General features: G+C 40.0%; 1 protein-coding gene across 4 annotated transcripts in view; it reads left to right on the forward strand.

The window, feature by feature from the left end:
• The window catches only part of GNPTAB (N-acetylglucosamine-1-phosphate transferase subunits alpha and beta), a 112,782-nt gene that overhangs the window by 57,646 nt on the left and 28,265 nt on the right, over nucleotides 1-26,871 (forward strand). The window lies entirely within an intron of this gene.

Below are 26,871 nucleotides of genomic sequence, written 5' to 3' on the forward strand. Positions count from 1 at the left end.
GGTATAAGATTAAACAGATGTTGAGGAGAGTAGTACCAATAGTTAGAATTGACATTAAGAGACAGGAAAGGTTTAGATGGGGATTAGGGAAGTGCAAAAGGTCTCCAAAAAAAAAAAAAAAAAAGAGGCTGGCTGTAAACCGGTCCTTGAAGGCTCAACAGGTAGAAAGTGCATAGACAGGAAGGACAGTGCAGGCTGGATGGAAACAGCATATTGTCCTTCCTGGACTTTCTGCCACCTCTAACCTCTGTTTAGGGTATATTTAAGGTAACAGCAAACTGTGGTAATATTGTACTAATGTCCTTCCTTGCTGGTGCCCTGGTGGCTCAGTGGTTAAGAGCTATGACTGCAAATCCACTCAATGGCAATGAGTTTTGGTCCTTTCTTGAATGACTTCCCTGAAAACCATCTCATACGCCTGCCCTTTTAAAGTGTAGCACCCTTTCTTTTGGTTTTGTTTCTAAAAAGTTGATAAAACAAGCAACTCTCAACTGATTTAAGTTTTAGAAAACCACCAGAACATGTTAAGTAAGACCCAGTAGCCTTGAGTTGTCGTCACTAAACCAAAACAAACTAAACCAGCTGCTACTGAGTCAGCTCTGGCTTACAGTGACCCCTTGTGTTGCAGAGTAGAACTGATCCATAGGGCTTTCAAGGCTGTGACCTTTCAGAAGCAGATTGCCAGGCCATTCTTCTGAAATGCACCTGGGTGGGTTTGAACCACCAGCCTTTTGGTTAATGGTTGAACTCTCAACCACTTGCACCACATAGGGACTCCTGTCAAGTCACTAGAAGGAGCTAATTTGTTTTTCAGCTGGTTTTAGCAAACATGCTTTTTCCTTAAGGATTCTTAATGACTTTGAATCAAGTTGATCCAAAGTAAAAAATAATTAGATCTTTTGAATTTGTGAACACTTTAACGATGTTGGGGACATAGCTTTTTACAGGAAAGCCTTTGCCATCATTTTGGATTTGCATGTTCTAGAACAGGTTTTCACAATCTCTACATTATTGAAATTTTGAGCCAGATAGTACTTTGCTTTAGGGGACTCTCCTGTGCATTGTAGGATGTTTACCAGCATCCCAGGTCTCTACCCTCTAGATGTCAGTAGCACTCTGTCCTCATTGGGACAACCTAAAATGTCTCTAGACTTTGCTAAATATAGTGTAAAGCACTGTCCTAGAAGTAGTGTTTTCAGGTCCCAGTGGTTTAAACGAAAACACTGGTAGTGTAGTGGTTAAGAGCTATACCTGCTAACCAAAAGGTCAGCAGTTTGAATCTACCAGGCATTCCTCAGAAACCTGTGGGGCAGTTCTACTCTGTCCTATAGGTTCGCTATAAGTCTCAATCAACTCGATAGTAACTTTTTTTTTTTTGGCACAACCTTTCTTCTCAGCTTTTAAAAATGATCAGTTTGATACCATTATTTTAAATTAAGGCTTGCCTTAAAAGGGTAATTTTTCTTCTGCAATTGTCTTACTTTTAGTTGACTTAAAATCATGCATTCAAAGTTGTATTTGTTAGCTATTATTATATGTTATGATTTGGTGAGTGTAATTCTGAGTTTAGGTTTGTAAGTGAATGTCCTGTGACTGTTTTCTCTTCTCTGCCTTATTTCATGTACTATACAAACTATAAAGTGTTACTTTCATTCTAATATTACAAACAGTACCTAGTAGTTTAGCTATTAAGAGTAAAGTCCTTGAGCTCCGGTTTCCATTTCTATCACCACATTGAAACAACTCTCAATAAGGTCTCTGTTGACCTGCTGATTATCAAACCCACTGGTTTCTTGTCCCTTAATTTTGATGCGTGTTATTTATCTTTAGCATTTGACTGAATTAACATTTTCCTTGTGAAACCTTTTTTTCTCCTTGGTTTCTGCAGCGCTCCTGATTATCATTTGTGTTGTCTTTCACTGACTAAAATTCTTCCATCTGTTGCTCATTTATTATAGTTTACCCAAGTCCTGTTCTTGGGCACCACTTTGTTCTACCTCTCTCTTCCTTGTCACATATTTCCACATACAGACGTATCAGGTTATTCTAGGTAATGCTGCCCTAACAAATATCGCAAAATCTCAGTGGCTTAAAAATAACAAAGTTTATTTCTCAGACATGCTACGTGTCTGTTGTGGACCTGCAGGGGGTGAGTATAGAGGTGTCAAAAACCTAAACGTGCAGAGAAATACCAGAAATCAGCGTGACAGAAAATACTTCTTGTGAGTAGATGCAATTCAAATCAGGCAGCACCAAACCAGAAGGTGCTCCGAAGAGATGACAGTGAAAGCGGGTTATATAGGCAACAGGTTTTCATCGGGTGACCTTTGGATATAACATGACGGCGTTTGTTTGTCAAGAATCATGTGCATTGATCCTCAAGGTGGTCAGTTCTTAAGAATTTAAGGTATTGGGGCTTGGGCAGGGTAGTCTTCTGAAGGTAATTGTAAATTCCTTTAATGTTGGTTTCTCAAGAGATAGAATCAGAGCATGTGTAGGTTTCAGGGTCAGGCAGTTGTGAAAACAGAGTCATTAAGGACACGCCATATATCGAAGAACATCTGGAAATTTAATCGTTAAGGAATTTTTCTCTTTCAGCTAGCCCAGCACAACCTATTTAGGATTTTGGGGTATCCACACTTCCCCCCTTTTGATCAGTATCTCAAATGAGATTTATTATCACTTTAAGCTTGGTGAGTATTTCTTCTACATAGACTTCCAATCATTAGAGTGACCAGGTCTCATCAATTCATTGAGTGCTTACATGTCTTTGAATCTACTCTGCCATCCCTCATGCGTCTGTGTTAAAAAGCAAAGATGTCACCTTGAAGACTAAGATGTGCCTTACTCATGCCATGGTGCTTTCATTCGCCTCATCTGCATGCGAAAGCTGGATAATGAATAAGAAAAACTGAAGAAGAATTGACGCCTCTGAAATATGGTATTGGCAAAGAATATTGAATATACCATGGACTGCCAAAAGAACAAACAAATCTGACTTGGAACAAATACAGCCGGAATGTTCCTTAGAAGCAAGGATGGTAAGACTTCATCTCACATACTTTGGACATGTTATCAGGAGGGATCAGTCCCTGGAGAAGGATGTCATGCTTGGTAAAGTAGAGCATCCGCAAAAGAGAGGAAGATCCTCAAAGGGATGGATTGACAAAGTGGCTACAACAATGGGCTCAGGCATAACAATGATCATGAGATGGTGGTGCAGGACCAGGCAGTGATTCGATCTGTTGTACATCAGGTCGCTATGAGTCGGAACTGACTCAGTGGCACCTAACGACAACTGTGCTGTAGCTTTACACTCATGAGTTGGTGTCTAGTGTAGACTTGGGCAGAACTGTAGGAACAGTGCTGGTTTTAACAGAAAAAGGTTAAGTCAAAGGCTGAGAGGTGACTCCTCAGGGCCCATCGAGTGTTGCATAGATCTGGGAACAGTTGGTTTGTAGCAAAATTGTTGAGCAGTCTGAATAAAAGAACAGAAACATGATAAGCAACAATATAAGCATAATAGGATGATAACTATGCAGACAAAGATGGAGATTTCTTCCAGAATCCACAACTTGAAAACCATTGTTGGAATAGCTTACCTAGACTGGAAGTAGGATCAGACATTTGGTTAATTACATTCTTCATGTGTGACATGTATTAGGTAACATTACTAGATTTCATCAGTGACTACAACATTCAGTTTTAATTATAGTACAAGTTCTTCCTTAGGCTGCAGTGAGGATCACTAAAGCCACTCAATTCTGATGGACAGACTTCCTCATTTGGGTGTTTTCAGTGTTTAGAGTCAGAATACTGTTAGCACTATCTTTTAAGGCTAATTGAGTTAACATGTTTAGAGTTTCAATGTGTGCTATAACATCTTCTAACCCAGTAGAGGGTACGAATAAAACCAAAAAACCAAACTCGTTGCCGCTGAGTCAATTCTGACTCATAGGGACCCTATAGGACAGAGTAGAACTGCCCCATAGGGTTTCCAAGGAGTGCCTGGTGGATTCAAACTGCCAGCCTTTTGGTTAGCAGCTGTAGCTCTTAAACACTACGCCTCCAGGGTTTCCGAGAGGATATGAATAGAATGGCTAAATGGTCATACCAGTGAAAAACAGAATGAATCCATCTGGCTCCAGTTGAAGTGGTATTAGCAGTGGGGCCTAAGGTGTACACAACACAGCCTTGAGCCCACGCAAACCCTGCCGTACAGCTTCCTAGCTATCCAGGAGGGAACGAAGGCCAAAGGTTAGAGCCACAAGTCCATTGTGTGCCAATGGTAGGTACCCAGAATGTGCCAGGCCAATGAGACCAGCTGGTACCATACCATTCAGACTCATGTAAGATGATAATGTGGTGGCAAGTAACCATCATATTTGATGGACTCTATCTGTTGTCTAGAGTGATTATGTTCTTCCCAATAAAGAGGGGCAGTAGTGCTTCGGGAACTGTATCCTGGAGTTAGCCATATAAACCCATCTCATAACTGCCAGACAGTACCAAATGGTCTGGTAGTTCTGTTTCTGGGAGCATTTTTAGCAGTTTCTCTGGCCATTTGTATGAGACAGCTGAGAAAGAAAGTGTATCCATTACCAGGTTTGTTCAGGGTATGAACAAATAAGGATTATCTAGAGTTATGGATAAATTTAGTACGATAAATTCCTATTTTTCCTCAAGTATAAACTTGGCAGGAGAGGCCCAGTCTTTCCCTTGCAGGGGAGAGACCCACCAGGGAATCCCAGAGGAGCTGGACATGGGCATAACGTCACAGATCCAGCAATTTTTTTGATTTAATGTTTGTACAAATAAATGAGCCCATTGAATAAAAACATTGCTTCTCCAAGGGTATATAAAAGGAATCATCAGGGAAAAATACAAGAAAAAGGAGGTTACTTTCACTGAGGACAGAAGAAGGGAAAGGAAAAGAAAAAGAGGAGGGGGAAAAAAAAACTTGTTTAGATAGAATCTTGATTCAGTGGTCTTGGAATAGCTTTCTCTGTCTTAGACATTGTCTGCTTCGGGTCATCCTCGGCAAAGATGAAGGCAGAGGATCCTGGCAACTGCACTTGTCCAAGGGTTCGGTGGAGCGCTTTTAGGCTGCAAAATGTGTACCCAGAGTTTTACTCCTTCAAGTTTGATTGCACATTGGTTGGTGTCTTAGTCATCTAGTGCTGCTATAACAGAAATACCACAAGTGGTTGGCTTTAACAAAGAGAAATTTATCTCCTCACAGTCTGGTAGGCTAGAAGTCTAAATTCAGGGTATCAGCTCCAGGAGAAGGCTTTCTCTCTCTGTCAGCTCTGGAGGAAGGTCCTTATCAATATTCCCCTGGACTAGGAACTTTTCCACACAGGAGCTGTGGGTCCAAAGGACGCGCTCTGCCCCTGGCATTGCTTTCTTGATGGTGTGAGGACCCCACTCTCTGCTTGCTTCCTTTTTCTTTTATCTCTTAAGGTAAAAGATGGTGCAGGCCATATTTCAGGGAAACTCCATTTACATTGAATCAGGGATGTGACCTTAGTAAGGGTGTTACAGTCTCACCCTAATCCACTTTAACATAAAATTATAATCACAAAATTGAGGACAACCACACAATACTGGGAATCATGGCCTAACCGAGTTGACACATATTTTGGGGGTACACGGTTCAGTCCATGACATGGAAGAGACATGTCTTTTCCAGCAAGGTTCCAAAGAGCGTTGCAGTGGGAAGTTTTCCAACATACTAGATCTCTTGGTGCCAACAGGGAGTTGTTTTCAAAATTGCGGTGATCCTTTTATTTTTTTGGCAGAAGTTTGTTCCAGGTGTGAAATACAAGTTTGAGCGTATGTCATTAAGCCTTTGCATACAGTAGTTCACAGTAGTTCAGAATATCAGCATTAACTAATTGCGGATCAGTATAAGTTGTGTGACTTAAAAGTAAGGGTCGCCTAGTCACAAGCTCAGGAGGAGTTAATTTATGTTTTCCAAAAGGGGTGGATTTAAGGTTGAGTAAAGCCAGAGCCAGTATCTTAGGTCATGGCAGATGTAGTGTTTCAGTTAATTTAGCTAGCTGTTGCTTTATAATAATATCATTTGTTATTTCAACGAATCCAGATGATTGGAGGTGATATAGGGTGTGTGAATGTTGAGTAATTAGAAGTATTTGGCAAATTTCTTTGATTGTCCAGTGAAATGAGTTCCCCAATCACTGTGCAGCGTGGTGTGTGTACCCCAAGAAGGAATGATGTCCTCACACAATTCTTTGGCAGTGAAGGTGGCAGTTGCTTTTCAACAGGGGTAAGCTTTAGGCCCATGTGAATACATACAGATAAGGATTAAAACATATTTGTTTGACATAGAAGAAGGGAGCTGAATGAAATCCATCTGTCATTCCCTCATCGGTCCAATGGGTGGGGGAAATTGCCCAGGGGAAACCTTTTTTTTTTTTAATTAATTTTTATTAAGCTTCAAGTGAACATTTACCATTCCAATCAGTCTGTCACATGTAGGTTTACATACATCTTACTCCCTTCTCCCACTTGCTCTCCCCCTATTGAGTCAGCCCTTTCAGTCTCTCGTTTCGTGCCAATTTTGCCATCTTCCCTCTCTCTCTATCTTCCCATCCCCCCTCCAGTCAAGAGTTGCCAACACACTCTCCAGTGTCCACCTAATTTAATTGGCTCACTCTTCATCAGCATCTGTCTTCCCCCCACCGACCAGTCCTTTTCATGCCTGATGAGTTGTCTTCGGGGATGGTTCCTGTCCTGTGCCATCAGAAGTTCTGGGGAGCATTGTCTCTGGGATTCCTCTAGTCACATTCATATCATTAGGTATGGTCTTTTTATGAGAATTTGGGGTCTGTATCCCATTGGCCTCCTGCTCCCTCAGGAGTTGTCTGTTGTGCTCCCTGTCAGGGCAGATATCGATTGTGGCTGGGCACCAACTAGTTCTTCTGGTCTCAGGGTAATGTAGGTCTCTGGTTCATGTGGCCCTTTCTGTCTCTTGGGTTCTTAGTTGTCGTGTGACCTTGGTGTTCTTCCTTTGCCTTTGCTCCAGGTGGGTTGAGACCAATTGATGTATCTTAGATGGCCGCTTGTTGGCATTTAGGACCCCAGGCGCCACAATTCAAAGTGGGATGCAGAATGTTTTCATAATAGAATTATTTTGCCCGTTGACTTAGAAGTCTCCTCAAACCATGTTCCCCAGACCCCAGCCCCTGCTCCGCTGACCTTTGAAGCATTCATTTTATCCCGGAAACCTCTTTGCTTTTAGTCTAGTCCAGTTAGGCTGACCTTCCTTGTATTGTGTGTTGTCTTTCCCTTCACCCAAAGCAGTTCTTATCTACTGATTGATCAATAAAAAACCCTCTCCCTCCCTCCCCCCTTTGTAACCACAAAAGTATGTGTTCTTCTCCGTTTTTTCTATTTCTCAAGATCTTATAATAGTGGTCTTATACAATATTTGTCCTTTTGCCTCTGACTCATTTCGCTCAGCATAATGTCTTCCAGATTCCTCCATGTTATGAAATGTTTCAGAGATTCGTCACTGTTCTTTATCGATGCGTAGTATTCCATTGTGTGAATATACCACAATTTATTTACCCATTCATCCGTTGACGGACATCTTGGTTGCTTCCAGCTTTTTGCTATTGTAAACAGAGCTGCAATAAACATGGGTGTGCATATGTCTGTTTGTGTGAAGGCTCTTGTATCTCTAGGGTATATTCCGAGGAGTGGGATTTCTGGGTTGTGTGGTAGTTCTATATTTCTAACTGTTTAAGATAACGCCAGATGGATTTCCAAAGTGGTTGTACCATTTTACAATCCCACCAGCAGTGTATGAGAGTTCCAATCTCTCCGCAGCCTCTCCAACATTTATTATTTTGTGTTTTTTGGATTAATGCCAGTCTAGTTGGTGTGAGATGGAATCTCATCGTAGTTTTAATTTGCATTTCTCTAATGGCTAATGATCGGGAGCATTTTCTCATGTATCTGTTGGCTGCCTGAATACCTTCTTTAGTGAAATGTATGTTCATATCCTTTGCCCACTTCTTGATTGGGTTGTTTGTCTTTTTGTGGTTGAGTTTTGACAGAATCATGTAGATTTTAGAGATCAGGCGCTGGTCTGAGATGTCATAGCTGAAAATTCTTTCCCAGTCTGTAGGTGGTCTTTTTACTCTTTTGGTGAAGTCTTTAGATGAGCATAGGTGTTTGATTTTTAGGAGCTCCCAGTTATCTGGTTTCTCTTCATCATTTTTGGTAATGTTTTGTATTCTGTTTATGCCCTGTATTAGGGCTCCTAGGGTTGTCCCTATTTTTTCTTCCATGATCTTTATCGTTTTAGTCTTTATGTTTAGGTCTTTGATCCATTTGGAGTTAGTTTTTGTGCATGGTGTGAGGCATAGGTCCTGTTTCATTCTTTTGCAAATGGATATCCAGTTATGCCAGCACCATTTGTTAAAAAGACTATCATTTCCAGGGGAAACCTTTAATGGCTTCCCTGCATTATGTTTGTGGCAGGTTGGCATGAAGTATAAACTTGTTTGACAGTGGGGAGAAACTTTCTCTACCAATGTTTCTCCACAATCTGGATCATTTTGTTACTGCAGAATGAATTTAGGGAATGTAAAGCACTGACCATGAGGGTCATTAAATTGGGGGTAATACTGTTTTGTGTTTAGGTTTGACACAAAGAACTGATCCCTGATCCAGACAGTATCCTTGGGCTTCCCACTGCTCCCTTTCAGTGTCTGGAATGAGACTTTGCTGGGTTTTTAATTTTTGAGGAGCAGCAGGCAGAGTTTAACTCATCCTACACGTATAAGTAGAAATGATCTTATTTAAACTGGATGCAGCTTTTGCAGCTTTATCGACTAATACATCTCTCCATGTTCAGTACTTTGTTTACTAGTATGGGCTTCAACTTTAATGGTAGTGATTTCTTTGGGCAAAAGAAGAGCACCAAGCAGGTGATTAATTTGGGCTCTTTATTTTGTGCCCTGATGAGGTTAAGAATCCTCATATAAGTATACCTGGAATCTGTATATACATTGACAGTTGAGTTCTGAGCAAACTGGTGTGCATGGGTTCAGAAAACCAAACTTGTTGCCATTGAGTTGATTCTGACTTATAGCAACCCTATAGGACAGAGTAGAACTGCCCCGTAGGGTTTCCAAGGCTCTAATTTTTTTGGAAGCATACTGCCACGTCTTTTTCCCACGGAGCAGCTGCTGGGTTCAAATTGCTGACCTTTCAGTTAGCAGGTGAGCGCTTAACTACTGCATCACCAGGACTCCTTGCATGGGTTAGGGCTATTAATCCTGCTAGTTGTGTGGGACTTAGCCTCTGGTAGAGAATGCTGTTCCAACATTTCAGTATCAGTAGTGACAACATACTTAACCCTATAGTTTTCTGGGGTACTAAATAAGAACCATCAGTACAGACAATGAGATCGTGGTTCGTGAGTAGGAGGAGTATCCTTTAAGTCAGCTATGGGAGTCAACAGTTGTTCAGTCAAGTCTAGACAGTCAGGATGTGGTTCACCTTCATCAGCTAGCGAAAGGAGAGAAGCAGGGTTAAGAAGGTGGCATCTGTGAATGCAGATGAGATGAAGAAAGTAAAAGAATGTCATAAGAGGAAAATCAGCTGGTAGATAGATGCTGGATTAAAGCAGAGTTAAGTAAAGTCTCTACGGAATGAGGGTCAGGAACTTCCAAATCATTCCCCATCACTATATCTGCAGTGACCTCTACTAATTTAGCAGTGCCAGCTACCATTCATAAACAGGGAGGATAGACATAGGCCACAGGGTCAAGCTGGAGGCTATAATAAACAGTAGGTCTCCTCTGACTTCCATGTTTTTGAATCAGAACACCTAGTGCCTTTCTGTTTCTTTTGTAATTAGGTATTCTCAGGCCTGGGGGTGCAGATAGGGCCCTTTTTAGCTCCTGGAACTGATGTTTCCTTTCTTTAGTCCAAACAAGACGTTCAGGGGTTTCAGTTTTCAATAGGCATAAAGGGGTTGGTCCATGAGAGAAAAATTGGGAATCCAAGTATGGCAGTAACCACACAGGCCAGGAACCCTCTAAGCTGTTTCCTCTTATGGGACAAAGGAAAGTCACAAGTGGTTTTTAAGTGAGCAGGCTCCAGTTGAATACCTTGACTAGTAAGGAAATAATCCTTGGTATTAAACTTGTGGCAGGGCAAATTATAATTTGTCTTTAGATATTTTATGCCTCTTGTAAGCCAGCTGATCTAGCAAATAAACAGAATTGTATTCAGAACTTTCCTTACACTTGGAACAAATCAGTAAGTCATCCACATACTGAATGAGGATGGGCTTACAGAAGAAATCCAAATTCTCTAGGTCTGCTTTTTTTTGTTGTTGTTGTTGTTGTGGTGTCGTTACCTGGTTTTGGTATCAGGGATATGCTGGCTTCATAAAATGAGTTTGGGAGCATTCCTCTTCTATGCTCTGAAATACCTTTAGTAGTAGTGGTGTAACTCTTCTCTGAAAGTTTGATAGAACTCTCCAGTGAAGCCATCTGGGACAGGGCTTTTATTTTGTTGTTGGGAGTTTTTAAATTACCTTTTCAATCTCTTCTTTTGTTATGGGTTTATTTAGTTGTTCTGCCTCTGTTTGTGTTAGTTTGTGTTAGTGTGTTTCTAGAAACTCATCCATTTATTCTAAGTTTTCAAATTTGTTAGAGTACAATTTTTTATAGTAATCTGATATGACTCCTTTAATTTCAGTTGAGTCTTTGTGATATCGCCCATCTCGTTTCTTATTTGGGTTTTTACTTCCTCTCCTGTTTTTCTTTTGCCAGTTTGGCCAATGGTATGCATGCATTTATTGCTATAAATTGACCTCTGAGCACTGCTTTAGCTGTGTCCCAAAGGTTCTGTTAGGAAGTGTTTTCATCCTCATTGGATTCTATGAATTCCTTTATTCTGTCCTTAATTTCTTCTATAACCCAGTGGTTTTTGAGCGAGGTGTTGTTTAGTTTCCAATGTTTGATTTCTTTTCCCTGCTTTTTCTGTTATTGATTTCTAGTTTTATGGCTTTATGGTTAGAGAAGATGCTTTGTAGTATTTTGATGTTTTGGATTCTGCCCAAGGCTTGCTTTATGACCTAAATGTGGTCTATTCTGGAGAATGTTCCATGTGCGTTGGAAGAGAAAGTATACTTGGCTGCTGTTGGGTGGAGTGTTCTGTATATGTCTGCATATGTCTATGAGGTCAAATTGGTTGATTGTGGCATCTAGATCTTCCGTGTCTTTATTGAGCTTCTTTTGGGCATTCTGTCCTTCACCGAAAGTGGTGTGTTGACGTCTCCTACTATTATTGTGGAGCTGTCTGTCTCAGTTTCCAATGCTGTTAGAGTTTATTTTATGTATCTTGCAGCCTTGTCATTGGGTGCATAAATATTTAATATGGTTATATCCTCCTGCTATATTGTCCCTTTAATCATTATATAGTGTTCTTCCTTATCCTTTGTGGTGGATTTAACTTTAAAGTCTATTTTGTCAGAAATTAATACTGCCACTCCTGCTCTATTTTGATTGTTGTTTGCTTGATATATTTTTTTCCATCCTTTGAGTTTTAGTTTGTGTCTCTAAGTCTAAGGTGTGTCTCTTGTAGGCAGCATATAGACGATTCATGTTTTTTTTATCCATTCTGCCACTCTTTGTCTCTTTATTGGTGCATTTAGTCCATTTACGTTCAGTGTAATTACGGATAGGTATGCTGTCATTTTAATGTCTTCTTTTGTACGTTGTTGAGTTTGTTTTGCCCACTTAATTTTTTGTGCTTAAACCCACTGTTTAGTAGTTTATATATTTTTTCTCTTATTCGTTGTTGTTGGTTTTGTTTTTGCTGAGTATTTTTTACATGTATTTTATTTTGATGAGTAGGATTGTTAGGCTCCTTTGTGGTACCTTAATATTTACCCCAATTTTTCTAAGTTTAAACCTGACTTTTACTCATTTATATCGCCTTGACTTCCTTTTCATATGAAAGAGCTATGACTATATTTCTTAAAAAAAAAAAAATTCTTAGCCCCACTTTATTGTTTTAATGTTGTCTTCTTTTATATTGATGACATTGGTGTTTCCCTGTTTTGAGCATTTTTTTATCTTGATTTATTTTTGTGATTTCTCTATCTGGGTTGGTATCTGGTTGCACTGTTCTGTGTTCTAGTCCTGGGTTGATATCCGATATTATTGATTTTTTAACCAGAGAACTCCCTTTAGTATTTCTTGTAGTTTGGGTTTGGTTTTTAAAAATTCCCCAAACTTTTGTTCATCTGGAAATGTCCTCATTTTGCCTTCATATTTGAGAGACAATTTTGCTGGATATGTGATTATTGGCTGGCAATTTTTTTCCTTCAGTGCTTTGTATAAGTCATACCACTGCCTTCATGCCTGCATAGTTTCTGCCAAGTAGTCCGAGCCTATTCTTATTGACTCTCTTTTGTAGGTGACTTCGTTTATCCTCAGCTGCCCTTAAAATTTTCTCTATTTTTGGTTTTGGCAAGTTTGATTATAATATGTCTTGGTGACTTTATTTTGAGATCTACCTTATGTGGAGTTCGGTGAGCATCTTTGATAGATATCTTTTCATCTTTCATGATACTAGGGAAGTTTTCTGCTAACAAATCTTCAACAATTCTCTCTGTGTTTTCTGTTATCCCTCCCTGTTCTGGTACTCCAATCACTTATAGGTTATTTCTCTTGATAGAGACCTACATGATTCTTAGGGTTTCTTCAATTTTTTTAATTCTTTAATCTGATTTTTCTTCAAATACATTGGTGCTAAGTGTTTTACCTTAATCTCACTAATCCTGCCTTCCACATCCTCAGTTCAGCTCCTCTGACTTTCTATTACATTGTCTAATTCTGTAATTTTATTGTTAATCTTCTGAATTTCTGATTGCTGTCTCTTTATGGATTCTTGTAGCTTATTAAATTTTTCAGTATGTTCCTGAGTAACCTTTTTAATTTCTTCAACTGCTTTATCTGTGTGTTCCTTGGTTTGTTCTGCATTTTGCCTGATACCATTCCTGATGTCTTGAAGAGTTCTGTATATTTATCTTTTGTATTCTGCATCTCGTACTTCCAGGAATACAGATTCATCCAGAAGATTCCTTGAGTCTTTGTTTTGAGAGCTTGTTGAAGTGATCGTGGTCTGCTTCTTCATGTGTTTTGACATTGACTGTTGTCTTCGAGCCATCTCTAAGTTATTGCATTAATTTATGTTTGCTTACTGTATCCTAGCTTCTTGCTTTGTTTTGTTTTGATATGCCTAAATAGGCTGCTTGAGTGAGGTAGCTTGATTATTTTTGCCTTCGAAGCCCTAACATCCTGTCACCAGATGGCTAGAGCTGTTACCAGGTATATGAGCCTAGGAGTCCATTCACTTTTCTTGTGTGGATTCAGCTCAGGTGTCCAGGTAGTTGGTCATCAGCTGTGTGTTCCAGGCTCTCTCCTACAGTCTTAGAGGGGCAGGGGTGATTGGTGTAGGTACAGGTATCTTGTTGCAGCAGGGGGTCATGCTCTGAACAAGGCAGGGGGCTGACACCCATCCCCGGAGTGTCTGGGAGGAAAGCTTTCCTGTTTCCTCCTGCCTTCCAGTTCCTGCCCCAAGGCTGGTACGCGCCTTTAGTCTTGTTTTGTTCCATGGACCTGTTCAGTCTTTGGCTGAAGGCTGAACCTCAGGGGTGACCTCATACTGAGCTGAAAGGGTGCCCAGGGGCCATACTCTCAGGGTTTCTCCATTCTCTGTCAGGCCAGCAAGTCTGGTCTTTCCTTTCGAGTTAGAATTATGCTCTGTGTTTTTCTCCAGCTCTGTCTGGGACCCTCTCTTATGATCCCTGTCAGAGCAGTCAGTGGTGGTAGCTGAGTACCATCTCATTGTACTGGACACAGTCTTGTGAAGGCCGTGGTAGATGTGGTCCATTTGTCCTTTGGACTAATCATTCCCTTTTGTCATTGGTTTTCTTCATTCTTCTTTGCTCCTGATGGTGTGAGACAAGCGGAGTATTCTAGGTGGCTGCTTACAGGCTTTTAAGACCCTAGATGCTACTCACCAAAGGAGAATGTAGAACATATTCTTTATAAACTATGTTATGCCAGTTTTGAGCTAGATATGCCCTGAGATCATGGTCCTCACAACCCTCAGCCCAGCAATTCGGTCCTTCAGATAGTTTGGATGTGTCTATAGAGCTACCATAACCTTGCCTTGTACAGGTTGTGCTTGCTTCCCCAGTATTGTGCACTATCTTACCCTTCACTAATGTCACCACTTACCTATCTTCTGTATTAAGTGTTTTTCCATCTCCACCCCTCCCCTCCAGCATAACCATCAAAGATTGTTTTTGTATGTAAACCTTTTCATGAGTATTTACAGTAATGGTCTCATACAATATTTGTCCTTTTGTAATTGACTTGTTTTACTCATCATAATGTCCTCCAGATCCATCCATGTTATGAAATAGATGCTTCAGATTCATTATTGTGTGTAACACTTCATTGTGTGTATGTACCACAGTTTGTTTATCCATTCATCTGTTGATGGGCATCTAGGTTGTTGCCATCTTTTTGCTATTGTGAACAATTCTGCAGTGAACATGAGTGTGTATATGACTGTCCATGTGATGACTCATTTCTCTAGGATATATTCTTAGGAGTGAGAGTGCTGGATCATATGGTGTTTCTATTTATAGCTTTCTAAGGACATGCCATATCATTTTCCAAAATGGGTGTATCATTTTGCATTCCTAGCAGCAGTGCATAAGAGCTCGATCTCCCCATAGTCTCTCCAACATCTGTTATTTCCTGTGCTAGTAATGCCAGGGCGAGATGGTATTTCATTGTGGTTTTGATTTGCATTTCTCTAATGGCTAGAGATACTGAGCATTTCCTTATGGGTCTGTTGGTTACTTGAATGTCTTCTTTGGTGAAGGGTCTGTTCATTTCCTTTGCCCATTTTTTTAATTGGATTAGTTGTCTTTTTGTTGTAGAGGTATTGGATTTCCTTGTAGATTTTAGAGATTGGACCTTTGTCTGATTTGTACTACCCAAGAATTTTTTCCCAGCCTCTGGGTTCTCTTTTTATTCTTTTGGTGAAGTCTTTTAATGTGCATAAGTGTTTTAATTTTTAGAAGATCCCAGTTACTTAGCTTATCCTCTAGAGCTTGTGTGTTGTTGGTTGTGGTTTGTATCCTGTTAATGACGTGTATTAGGACCTCTAGCATTAATCTTATTTTTTGTTTTGTGAACTTCATGGTTTTTGGCTTTATATTTAGGTTTTTGATCCATTTTGAATTAGTTTTTATATATGGTGTGAGATAGGGGTCCTGTTTCTTTTTTCTTTTTTGCAGATGAACATCCAGTTTTTCCAGCACCATTTGTCAAAAAGACTGTCTTTTCCCCATCTAATGGACTTTGGGCCCTTGTTGAAGACAGATGGATGGATTTACATCTGGGTTCTCATTTCTGTTCCATTGGTCAATGTATCTGTCCTTGTACCAGTAACCAGGCTGTTTTGACTACTGTAGCTGTATAGTAGGTTCTGAGGTCAGGTAGTGGGAGTCCTCCTACTTTATGCTTCTTCAGAAGTGTTTTCCTTGTCTGGGGCTTCTTCCCTTTCCATGTAAAGTTAATGATAAGTTTTTCCATCTCTAAAAAATGTTGTTGGTATTTGGATTGGGATTGTATTGTATTCGTAAATTGCTTTGGGTAGAATTGTCATTTTCACATGTTTAGTCTACCTATTCAAGCCTCGAGTTGCAATAGTGAAGGATTCCATGGGGAAAATATTAAACGACACAGGAAGCATCAAAAGAAGATGGAAGGAATACACAGAGTCATTATACCAAAAAGAATTAGTCTGTATTCAGCCATTTCAAGAGGTGGCATATGATCAGGAACCAATGGTACTGAAGGAAGAAGTCCAAGCTGCTCTGAAGGCACTGGCGAAAAACAAGGCTCCAGGAATTGATGGAATATCAATTGAGATGTTTTAACAAACACATGCAGCACTGGAGGTGCTCACCCATCTATGCCAAGAAATATGGAAGACAGCTTCCTGGCCAACTGACTGGAACAGATCCATATTTATGCCTGTTGCCGAGAAAGGTGATCCAACCGAATGTGGAAATGATAGAACAATGTGATTAATATCACACACAAGGAAAATTTTGCTGAAGATCATTCAAAAACCGCTGCAGTAGTATATTCACAGGGAACTGCCAGAAATTCAGGCCGGTTTCAGAAGAGGACATGGAACCAGGGATATCATTGTTGCTGTCAGATGGATCCTGGCTGAAAGCAGAGAATACCAGAAGGATGTTTACCTGTGTTTTATTGACTATGCAGAGGCATTCGACTGTGTGGATCATAACAAATTATGGATAACGTTGCGAGGAATGGGAATTCCAGAACATTTAATTGTGCTTATGAGAAACCTGTACATAGATCAAGAGCAGTTGTTCGGATAGAACAAGGGGATACTGATTGGTTCAAAGTCAGGAAAGGCGTGCGTCAGGATTGTGTTCCTTCACCATACCTATTGAATCTGTATGCTGAACAAATAATCCGAGAAGCTGGACTATATGAAGAAGAACGGGGCATCAGGATTGGAGGAAGACTCGTTAACAACCTGCGTTATGCATATGACACAACCTTGCTTGCTGAAAGTGAAGAGGACTTGAAGCACTTACTAATGAAGATCAAAGACCACAGCCTTCAGTGCAGATTACACCTCAACATAAAGAAAACAAAAACCCTCACAACTGGATCAATGAGCAACATGATAAACGGAGAAAAGATTGAAGTTGTCAAGGATTTCATTTTACTTGGATCCACAGTCAACACCCATGGAAGCAGCAGTCAAGAAATCAAAAGACGTATTGCATTGTGCAAATCTGCTGCAAAGGACCTCTTCAAAGTGTTGAAGAGCAAAAATGTCACCTTGAAGACTAAGCTGTGCCTGACCCAAACCATGGTATTTCCAATCACATCATATGCATGTGAAAGCTGGACAATGAATAAGGAAGACCGAAGAAGAGTTGACGCCTTTGAATTGTGGTGGTGGTGAAGAGTATGGAATATACCATGGACTGCCAAAAGAATGAACAAATCTGTCTTGGAAGAAGTGTGGCAAGAATGCTCCTTAGAGGCAAGGATGGCGAGACTGCGTCTTACATACTTTGGACATGTTGTCAGGATGGATCAGTCCCTGTAGAAGGACATCATGCTTGGCAGAGTACAGGGTCAGCGGAAAAGAGGAAGACCCTCAACGAGGTGGATTGACGCAGTGGCTGCAACAATGAGCTTAAGCATAACAACGATTGTAAGGATGTTGCAGGATCAGGCAGCGTTTCGTTCTGTTGTGCACAGGGTCGCTATGAGTCAGAACCAACTTGACAGCACATAACAACAAGTCTACCTATCCATGAGCATGGTATATTTTTCCATTTATATACATGTCTTTTGGTTTCTTGCAGTAGTGTTTCATAGTTTTCTTTCTATAGGTGTTTTACATCCCTGGTTAGATTTATTCCTAAGTATTTTATTTTTTTTAAGGACTATTATAAATGGTATGGAAATCCTGGTGGCGTAGCGGTTAAGTGCTATGGCTGCTAACCAAAGGGTCGGCAGTTTGAATCCGCCAGGTGCTCCTTGGAAACTATGGGGCAGTTCTACCCTGTCCTATAGGGTCACTATGAGTCGGAATCGAGTTGAGGCACTGGGCTTGGTTTTTTTGGTTTTATAAATGTAATGGTTTTCCTAATTTCCTTTTCATCCTTCTTGTTATTGGCATATAGGAATCCAACTGATTTTTGTATGTTTATCTTGTATCTTTCAACTCTACTGAATCTTTCTGTTAGTTCCAGTAGTTTTCTTGTGGAGTCTTTTGGGTTACCTATGCATAGCATCGTATCATCTGTAAATAGGGAGAGTTTAACTTCCTCCTTACCAATTTGGATGCTCGCTCTTTCTCCTTGGTTTATTGCTCTAGGTAGAACTTCCAGCACAGTGTTAAATAGGAGTGGTGATAAAGGGCATTCTTGTCTTGTTCGTGTTCTCAAGGGGAATGTTTTCAGCCTCTATTAAGAATGGTCTTGGCCATTGGTTTTGCATAGATGCCGTTTACTATGTTGAGAAATTTTCCTTCTATACCTATTGTATTGAGAGTTTTTATCAGGAATGGGTTTTGGACTTTCTCGAATGCCTTTTCCGTGTCAATTGAGATGCTCATGTGCTTCTTTTCTTTCTTTTTATTTATGTGGTGAATTATAAGTAATTTTCTAATGTTGAACCATCCTTGCATACCTGGTATGAATCATACTTGGTTGTCGTATATTATTTTTTTTGATATGATCCTGAACTCTATTGGGTAGAATTTTGTTGAGAGGTTGATCTGTAATTTTCTTTTTTTGTGGTGTCTTTGCCTGGTTTTGGTATCAACTATGCTGGCTTCATAGAATGAATTTGGAAGTATCTCTTCCTTTTCTGTGTTCTGAAATAGTTTGAGTTGTACTGGTGTAAGCTCTTCTCTGAATATCTGGTAAAATTCTCCAGTAAAGCCATCTGGGCCAGGGCTTTTTTTGTTTGGAGTTTTTTTTATTACATTTTTCAATATCTTTTTATGGGGTTGTTCAGATTTTCAAGATAATTTTTTGTTAGTTTGGGCAGGTAGTGTGTTTCTAGAAATGTGTCCATTTCCTCTAGGTTTTCAAATTTTTTGGAGTATAGTTTTTTGTGATACCCTGTTATGATTGTCTTTATTTCGGTTGAGTCTGTTGTAATGTATCCCGTTTCATTTCTTATTTGGGTTATTTACATCCTCTCCTTGTTTTCTTTTGTCAGTTTGGCTAGTGGTTTTTCAATTTTGTTGATCCTTTCAGAGAACCAACTTTTGGTTTTGTTGATTCTTTCTATTTTCTATTTCATTTATTTCTGTTCTGTTTATTTCCTTTCTTCTGGTGGCTGTGGGCTTCTTTTGCTGTTCTCTTTATATTTGTTCTAGTTGTAGGGCTAATGTTTTGATTTTGTCCCTTCTTTTTTGATGTGTGCATCTACTGCTATAAATTGACCTCTGAGGACTGTCTTTGCTGTGTCCCAAAGGTTTTGGTATGATGTGTTTCCATTCTCATTTGTTTCTAGGAATTTTTTGATTCCACCTCTGATTTCTTCTATTACCCAGTGGTTTTTAAAAAAAGCAGGGTGTTATGCAGTTTCCATGTAATCGTTTTTTTTTTTTTCCTTACTCTTCCTGTTGTTAATTTCTCCTTTGATGGCATTGCTGTCAGAGAAGATTCTTTGTATTATCTCAGTGTTTTGGATTTTATTGAGGATTGCCATGTGGCCTAAGATGTGGTCTATTCTGGTGAATGTTTCATGTGCTTTGGAAAAGAATTTTTACTTTGCAGCTGTTCAGTGACTTGTTCTGTATATGTCTGTGAGGCCAAGTTGACTGATTGTGCTCTTTAGCTCTTCTGTATCTTTGTTGAGTTTCTTTCTAGATGTTTTGTCCTTTATTGAGAATGGCGTGTTGAAGTTTCCTACGATTATTGTAGAACTGTCGATTTCTCTTTTCAGTGATGTTAGAGCTTGTTTTATGTATTTTGGAGCCCTGTCATTGGGTGCATAGATTTTTATTGTTGTTGTCTTCATGATGGATTGTCCCTTTAATCATTATATAGTGATTTGTCTTTTATGTTGGATTTTGTTTTAAAGTGTATTTTATCTGAGATCAGAATTGCTGCTCCTGCTCTTTTTTGGTAGTTATTTGCTTGATATATTTTTTTCCATTCTTTGATTTTTAATAAAGTTGCATCTTTGTTTCTAAGTTGTGTCTCTTTTAGACAGCATATTGATGGATCCTGTTTTGTTTTTTTACTCATTCTGTCACTTTGTGTGTCTGTGTGGGTGCATTTCGGCCATTTACATTCTGTGTAATTATTGATAGGTGTGAGATTATTGCTATCCTTTTGTAGTGCTTTTTTTTGGTGATGCTAACATTTTTTTTTTGTTCCTCTTACTCTCTCCTGTGCTGAGTTCCTTTTGTTAGCGGATTTCTTTTGTTTTTGTAGGTTTTATCTTGATAAGTAGGTTTGCTAACTTTCTCTGAGGTTACCTTGAAATTTACCCTTATCTTCCTAGGTTTGAACCAGTCTATTATTACTTGTTATTGCCTTGCCTTCCTCTCCATTACAAAGTTCTGTACCTTCACCATTTATTCCCTCTCTTATTGTTCTGACATTGTTGTCATTTATAGATAAACCTCTCTGGTTCCCTGTTGCAATTCTTTTGGTTTTAGATAATCCTTGAGAGTTTATTTCCTATATTGGTATCTGGCTGGTACAAGCTTGTTTGTTCTCAGACTGAAGGACTCCCTTTAATAATTCTTGTAGGTTTGGTTTGGTTTGTACATAGTCCCTTAATTTCTGTTTATCTGGAAATGTCCTAATTTCGCCATCATATTTGAACAAAAGTTTTGCTGGATATATTATTCATGGTTGGCAATGTTTTTCTTTCAAGGTTTTATATAAATCATCCCATTGCCTTCTTGCCTGCATGGTTTCTGCCAAATAATCAGAGTTTAGTGTTATGTGTTTCTGCTGAATAGTCAGAGTTTAGCGTATGTGACTTTTTGTTTTTCTTGAGCTGCTTGCAGGATGTTTTCTCTGTCTGTGGTTTTAGTGAGTGTGATTATGATATGCCTTGGTGTTTTTCCTTTGGGGTCTGAGTCATCTAGTGCTGCTAAGGAGAAGTACCACAAGTGGATGGCTTTAACAAAGTGAAATTTATTTTCTCACAATCTAGTAGGTGCCAAGTCCTAATTAAGGGCTTCGGCTCCAGGGGAAGACTTTCTCTCTCCATTGGTTCTGGAGCAAGGTCTTTGTCCTTAATCTTCGCCTGGTCGAGGAGCTTCTCAGGCACAGGGACCTTGTGTCCCAAGGACGTGCTCTGCTCCTGGTGCTGCTTTCTTGGTGGTATGAGGTCCCCAACTCTCTGCTTGTTTCCCTTCCCTTTTATCTTTTAAGAGAGAAAAGGTGGTGTAGGCCACACCCCAGGTAAATTCCCTTTACATTGGATTAGGGAAGTGCCCTAAGTAAGGGTGGTGTTACAATCCCACTGTAATCCTCTCAACATAAAATTACAGTCACGAAATAGAGGACAACCACAGAATACTGGGAATCACACATTTTTGGGGGACATAATTCAATCCATGACAGGACCTGTCCTATATGGGGTTTGTTGAGCTTCTTGGATGGTCATCTTTTCATCTTTCATGATATTTGGGAAGTTTAAGCAGTTCATCAGTGATCCTCTCTCTGTTTTCCGTTTTCTCTCCCTGTTCTGGAACTCCAATCACTTGCAAATTTTTGCTTTTGACTGTATCCCACATATTTCTCAGGGTTTCCTCGTTTTTCTTAGTTCTTTTTTCTGATTTTTCTCAACCTGAGTTGTATGCAAGTGCTTGTCTTCAATTTCACTGATCCTGTCTTCCGTCATTTCAAACCTTCTCCTCAGATCTTCTATGACACCATCCATTTCTTTAATCTTGTTTATCTTTTGGATTTGTAAATGTTATTTTTGTATGATTTCTAGTTGTGAATTTATTTTGACATTTTGTTTCTGTATTATTTCCTGAATTCCATTTTTTTGTGTGTATTTTCTATGAATTTGTCTTTTCCATAAATTTGTCTTTTTTTCCTCATTTTGATCTATTTTTTGCTTCAACTCTTGGATAGCTCTGAATATTACAGATTTGAATTCCCTGTCAGGTAGTTCTAGTGATTTTTCTTCTACTGGAAAGTCATCTGCTAATTTATTTTAGATGCCTACTGAAACCATCCTGTCTTTTTTTTTTTTTTTAGATATGTGTTGATATTGTCTGCTGTCTCCAGGGCATTCATTAGTTATTTTCTTCATTTCTTGATTGTAGATTTGTTTTGTCCTGGTTTTTTGTTTTATCTGGTTATGTCTCAGCAGGAAGACTGTGCTTTTTTTTGTTGTTTGCTTGTTTGTAGTTGTAATACTTTTTACCTCCTTGTCCAGTGGGTGGGGCCAGTCACTCAGCTATGATGCAGCAGGGCAAGTCCAGCTGAAGGGGAGGGGCTGGGATGGGTTATTGGTGGCACATACTAAGGCTGACAGGGTGGACCAGGAATTAGTGCCAGGCAGGTTCTGGTATTCCTTTCCTGTGCTTCTCAGAGGTGCGGTGTTCAGTACATGGTGCAGGTAGGTAGGAAAGAGGGGGCAGGTTGTGATGTATGGAGCTAAAATTGGTATGGGAAAGAGGAGAGAGAAGCAGGAACTAAAAACAAAGGGAAAAAAAATCCACCAGAAGAAAAAAGTGCAATGGGAGCTGGTTGTTGGAGTGGAGAGATGAGAACCCGGGAAATGGAGAGTAGGGAAAAGGAAAAAAAATAAAAAAGGAAAATGGAAAAAAAAAAAATAGATTAAAAATTTGGAAAAGAAAAGGAAATGTATTTAAAAAAAAAAAAGCCTTCAGGGTTCCCACCAGTGTGGCTGCGAAGACTGGGGAAGTTTCCCAGTTTGTGTAGTACAGCCTGGCTAGAGGGTATATAGATGTTACACAGTGCCAGGTACTCAGGAAACTGGAGAGAAAGTATAGACAGACAAGAACCGAGAAATAAGGAAAGAAAGGGAAAAAGAGAAGTAAAAGGAAATAAAAAAGAGAAAAGAAATGGCCCCAGGGATCCCGCATACGTGGCTACACAGATGGGGGGAGTGCCTCCTAGCTCATGCAGTGCACCCTGGCTAGAAGGGGCTCCCAAGTGTGAAAAGAGAAAGAAACAAAATAAAACAGATCAAAGCAAAACAAAACAAGCAAAAAAAAAGTCCCAGAGATCCCACCAGCGTGGTGTCATGGGCCGGGGTAGTGATCCCCAGTTATGCAGGGCTTCACAGCCTTTCAAGAAGAAGCAAAGATGCGCACGGAGCCAGGTGTTTAAGGGAGAGGAGGGGGAGATGGTAGGAGGCACAGAAGAAACTAAAAGACAGAAAGAAGCTACACCAGCTTAGGGACCCAGTCAGTATGGACGGGGGAATCCAAGCAGCCTGGGGTGGAAGCAGTTGCTTCCTGGCCAAGAATCTGAAGCTGGCGGGAAGCAGAGGAGGCCGAAGTGGGAAGGGAACAAGGAGAGGGGTTAGGAAACCGCATATCATTCGTTATTGGGTGCTCTGTCTCCTGCTGGGAACTTCGTGAAGTTGCTTTCCCGTACTTCCTGTTCGCCTGTCTCTGATGTGGGTGGGGCAAATTCAAGCAGCATGGACACTGCACTTCGCAGCTGGTTGATCCACTGCAGCTAGCCAGGAAGCTTGGAGGTAGAAGAACAGGAAGAGGATGGGGGCAGTGGGAAAGTATGCATTGCTGGTTACCAGTTGTTCTGTCTCCTGCTGAGAGCTCCGTGAAGCTGCTTTCCCATGCTCCCTGCCAGCTGATCTCCGACAGGAGTCCAAGATGGCAAATCCCTGCTGCATTTGCTGTAAAGGAATCTCAGCAAGTATGTTTCCTCACTCTCAGTCCTCTGTCAGTTTCTTATTCTATTTGGTGTTTGGCTGAGTTCTTTATTTCTTTGTTTGACACTTCGGGTTCCAGGAGTGATGTTTGTCTTTGTTTTACTTAGGTTTTTGGGTCTTTGCTGTGGAGGGACAGCGTGGTGCTTCTGTCTGTGGTGCCAGGTTGCCCAGAAGTTGCCATGGAGCTTTTTAACAGGCAGGATGGGTGTGTTGCAAGAACTAGTACAAGGCATGATGAGTTTCTTGTCTAGGAAACCCCTAATTATAGGGGTTACACCTTTAATGGCCTCAAATTTCAGTGGTGTTTAGAGGGTTAATTTGGACTTTAATAGGTTGGGCACTTGGTATTTTCCAAATATCAGTAGAAGAGATTGCCCACAGTTGAGGAAGAATAGTAGGTAGTAGTGGACACCTGTCTCCAAATGTACCCTTTCCTCTGGCAGATGTAAGGCCTCTAAGTGACAAATTAGTTTGGGCATAGGGTTTTCTGGAAGTTGAAGAACTCTGTCCTTTTCTCCTAAAGGTTATAGTACTGTCTCATTTTCCCCAGTAGATCTCTTCCCAAGAGATTTATAGGGGCTGTGTCACATAAAAGTAATGAGTGGCAGTTGGTCACTGACCCTACAGAAACTGAAATGGGAAGGGACTGGATGACGTGCTGAGTAATGTTAGAAACCTCCACTATATCAATAGTTTTTTTTACTCCATGGAGTAGTCTGTGATAAAGAAGTGGGGTTAATTGCAGACAAGGTAGTACCAGTATTGATTAAAAAGGTGTGTGGTTCACCATTAATTAGTAATATAGCTTCACCTTGAGAATTAAGGGGCAGAGCCAGTTGCAGCCTGACAACTTCCTCAGATCCTCGTCAGGGGCAGTCCTTGGGAGTTTTGTCTGTACTTTCTGGCATTCTTTTTTCCAGTGCCCAGGATTTTTTTCAGTAATAGCAAATTCCAGCATGTGTAACAACTAGGGGATTGCCAGGTCAGGTGCTAGAAGATTGAAGCTGTTGAAGTTGTAAAGTCATGAGGTGATTGTGCTTATTTGTCTTATCAGTTTGAAGTATCTGAGCCAATTGTTCAATTGAGTGTGCTAGTTCCACTATTGGACCCATGTCCCAGTCTAAACTATGTCGTTCGACAAGGATGGCTAGTTCAGGCTTAAGGCCATTAACAAACATAGAGTTAAAAGCTTTTCTGGCACCTTTTATTTCTAGACCAGCGTGTTCAGAGAAAGATTTCGTTAAGTGTTCTAGGAAGTTGTATACAGTTTTGCCTGGTCCTTTTTGGCAGCCTTGAATTTTGGCGCAATGAATCTTTCTAGGAAAGACTTTTTGTATAGCTTCTGATAATTTATGAGCTAAAAGCCTTAAAGTTGTTTAAAAATTTAGCCGGCATTGCCGTGCCAGCTTCTAAACTTTGTTCAGCATTTTCCCGCTCCTTTAACCGGATCCAATTTGGGGCTTCCCCAGGACTCACCCAAATGCATATTAGCAGGTGTAAGTCAGGGCGTCCTCGTTGGTAGGCATCAGTTAATATCCTGAATTTCTCTGGGTTTTCTACAGAGTTAGCAAATTCCTTTTGTGTAGTCCTTAACTCTGCTTATATACCATGGAGTAAAAGTAATGACAGGTGGCTTGTTTTCCCCTTCTTCACCGGATTTTATTTTAAAAGTCATTTGGGGCACAGGGGCCCTGGAAGGTTTAGGATCTGAAAGGAGATCAGAGTGAGCAAAGGGTATCTCAGAGAGATTTGAGCACTCATCAGAATAAGGAGGTAAAGCCAAATAAAGAGCAGCAAAGAGGGAGAGAAGAACCAGAGTATCTTTTTTGGTAAAGCAGTAATTTCATTAAGGAGTTTAAGGTTATATTCGTTCAATTTTGGAACAGTGTCCTTCAAAGAGGGTATTTTAGAATCCTGAATACATTTGATGCCTCAGAATACCAATCAAAATAAACATGGCATTGTTTTGTATGGTTTGGGCACCATGGTTTTCTAATTTAGACCTTAGGTATACTAGTTTTCCAACTGAAAACTACCTCAAAGTCATCACTGATTTGGCAAACTGATGTTAGTGAGCTCAAACCATAAATCCAAACACAGACAGGACCTAGACCTGTAGCTCTTAGCCATGTAGTGAGCCAGAGTTCTGCTAGGAAAATCTGCTGCTTCCTAGGGAGACCCCATTTTAAGACAGATTTAACAGCAACAAAACAACAAATGCACCAAACTCATAATAAATATCTGTTTCAAGCTCAAAATGCAAAGAGTGGAACTTGAGAATCCAAGAGGGCTTACCAGGATGACACCCAGATGCTTCATGGAGAGAGTAAGCCAAAAGGGCTTTTGCAGGTACCATTCCTGTGTCCGATGAGACCTCTGGGGTACTCTGGTCATCCACTTTGAATCTCACTTCTGACACCAGGAATTGTCAAAAGCCTAAACTTGCAGAGAAATACCAGGTTTAGAGCCATGAAGATCTGAGTTTGGGTCTTCAGCTGTGGTACTTACTTACCACCTAGGGCAGTGTTTGGCACATAGTATGCACCCAGTGAGTAGTAGAAATTGAAGTGAAAATGCTGCTACATATAATCAAGTTAAAATATAAATGTGTTAAGCAAGTCAGCTTTGTTGATTTTTAACTGTAATGTGTTGCACTTTTAGCTTTTATTTTTGTTATCATTTTATGTATAGCTACTGTGAAATTGGTTCCCTTTAATGACTTGGTGGCACTGGGTAATGAACAGTACCTAGGCAGTAAAAACAACAAAAATACTACACAAATAATTTCCTACAATAAATGACCTTAGCTGTGAGTTGGAAATCAGAGATCAAAATTGAATGTGTTGTCATATATCAGGAATATGTCAGTGTCAGATCTTTTCTGGATTTTAAATGTATCCTAAATAATATTTTTAAAAAACCATGAAATTTTAAAATGTCTTTGAAGTTTCAAAATAGTTCCCCTCTTTGGAATAAAAGTAGTTTGGGTAGACAAAATTAAGGTAAAAATATTATCCTCATAAACTTAAAATTAAGTTCAGAATATTGAAGTGCAGTATATTATTTATTTGTTTCGAGAATAGTGATTTTTTTTCCACTCCAGGAAGTCTGCAGAGGTGGTATGCAAGCGGTTTGCACTCAGCTACTAATCTAAAAGTTGGTGGTTTGAAGCCACCCATTGGCATCACGGAAAAAAAAGCCTGGCAATCTGCTTTTGCAAAGATTATAGCCAGGAAAACCCTATGGAGCAATTCTACTGTGTCACACATGGAGTCACCATGAGTTGGAATTGACTTCACAGCAGTGGGTTAAGGTTTTGTTT

This window comes from Loxodonta africana, chromosome 4 (assembly GCF_030014295.1).
Source record: "Loxodonta africana isolate mLoxAfr1 chromosome 4, mLoxAfr1.hap2, whole genome shotgun sequence".
NCBI classification, from domain to species: domain Eukaryota; kingdom Metazoa; phylum Chordata; class Mammalia; order Proboscidea; family Elephantidae; genus Loxodonta; species Loxodonta africana.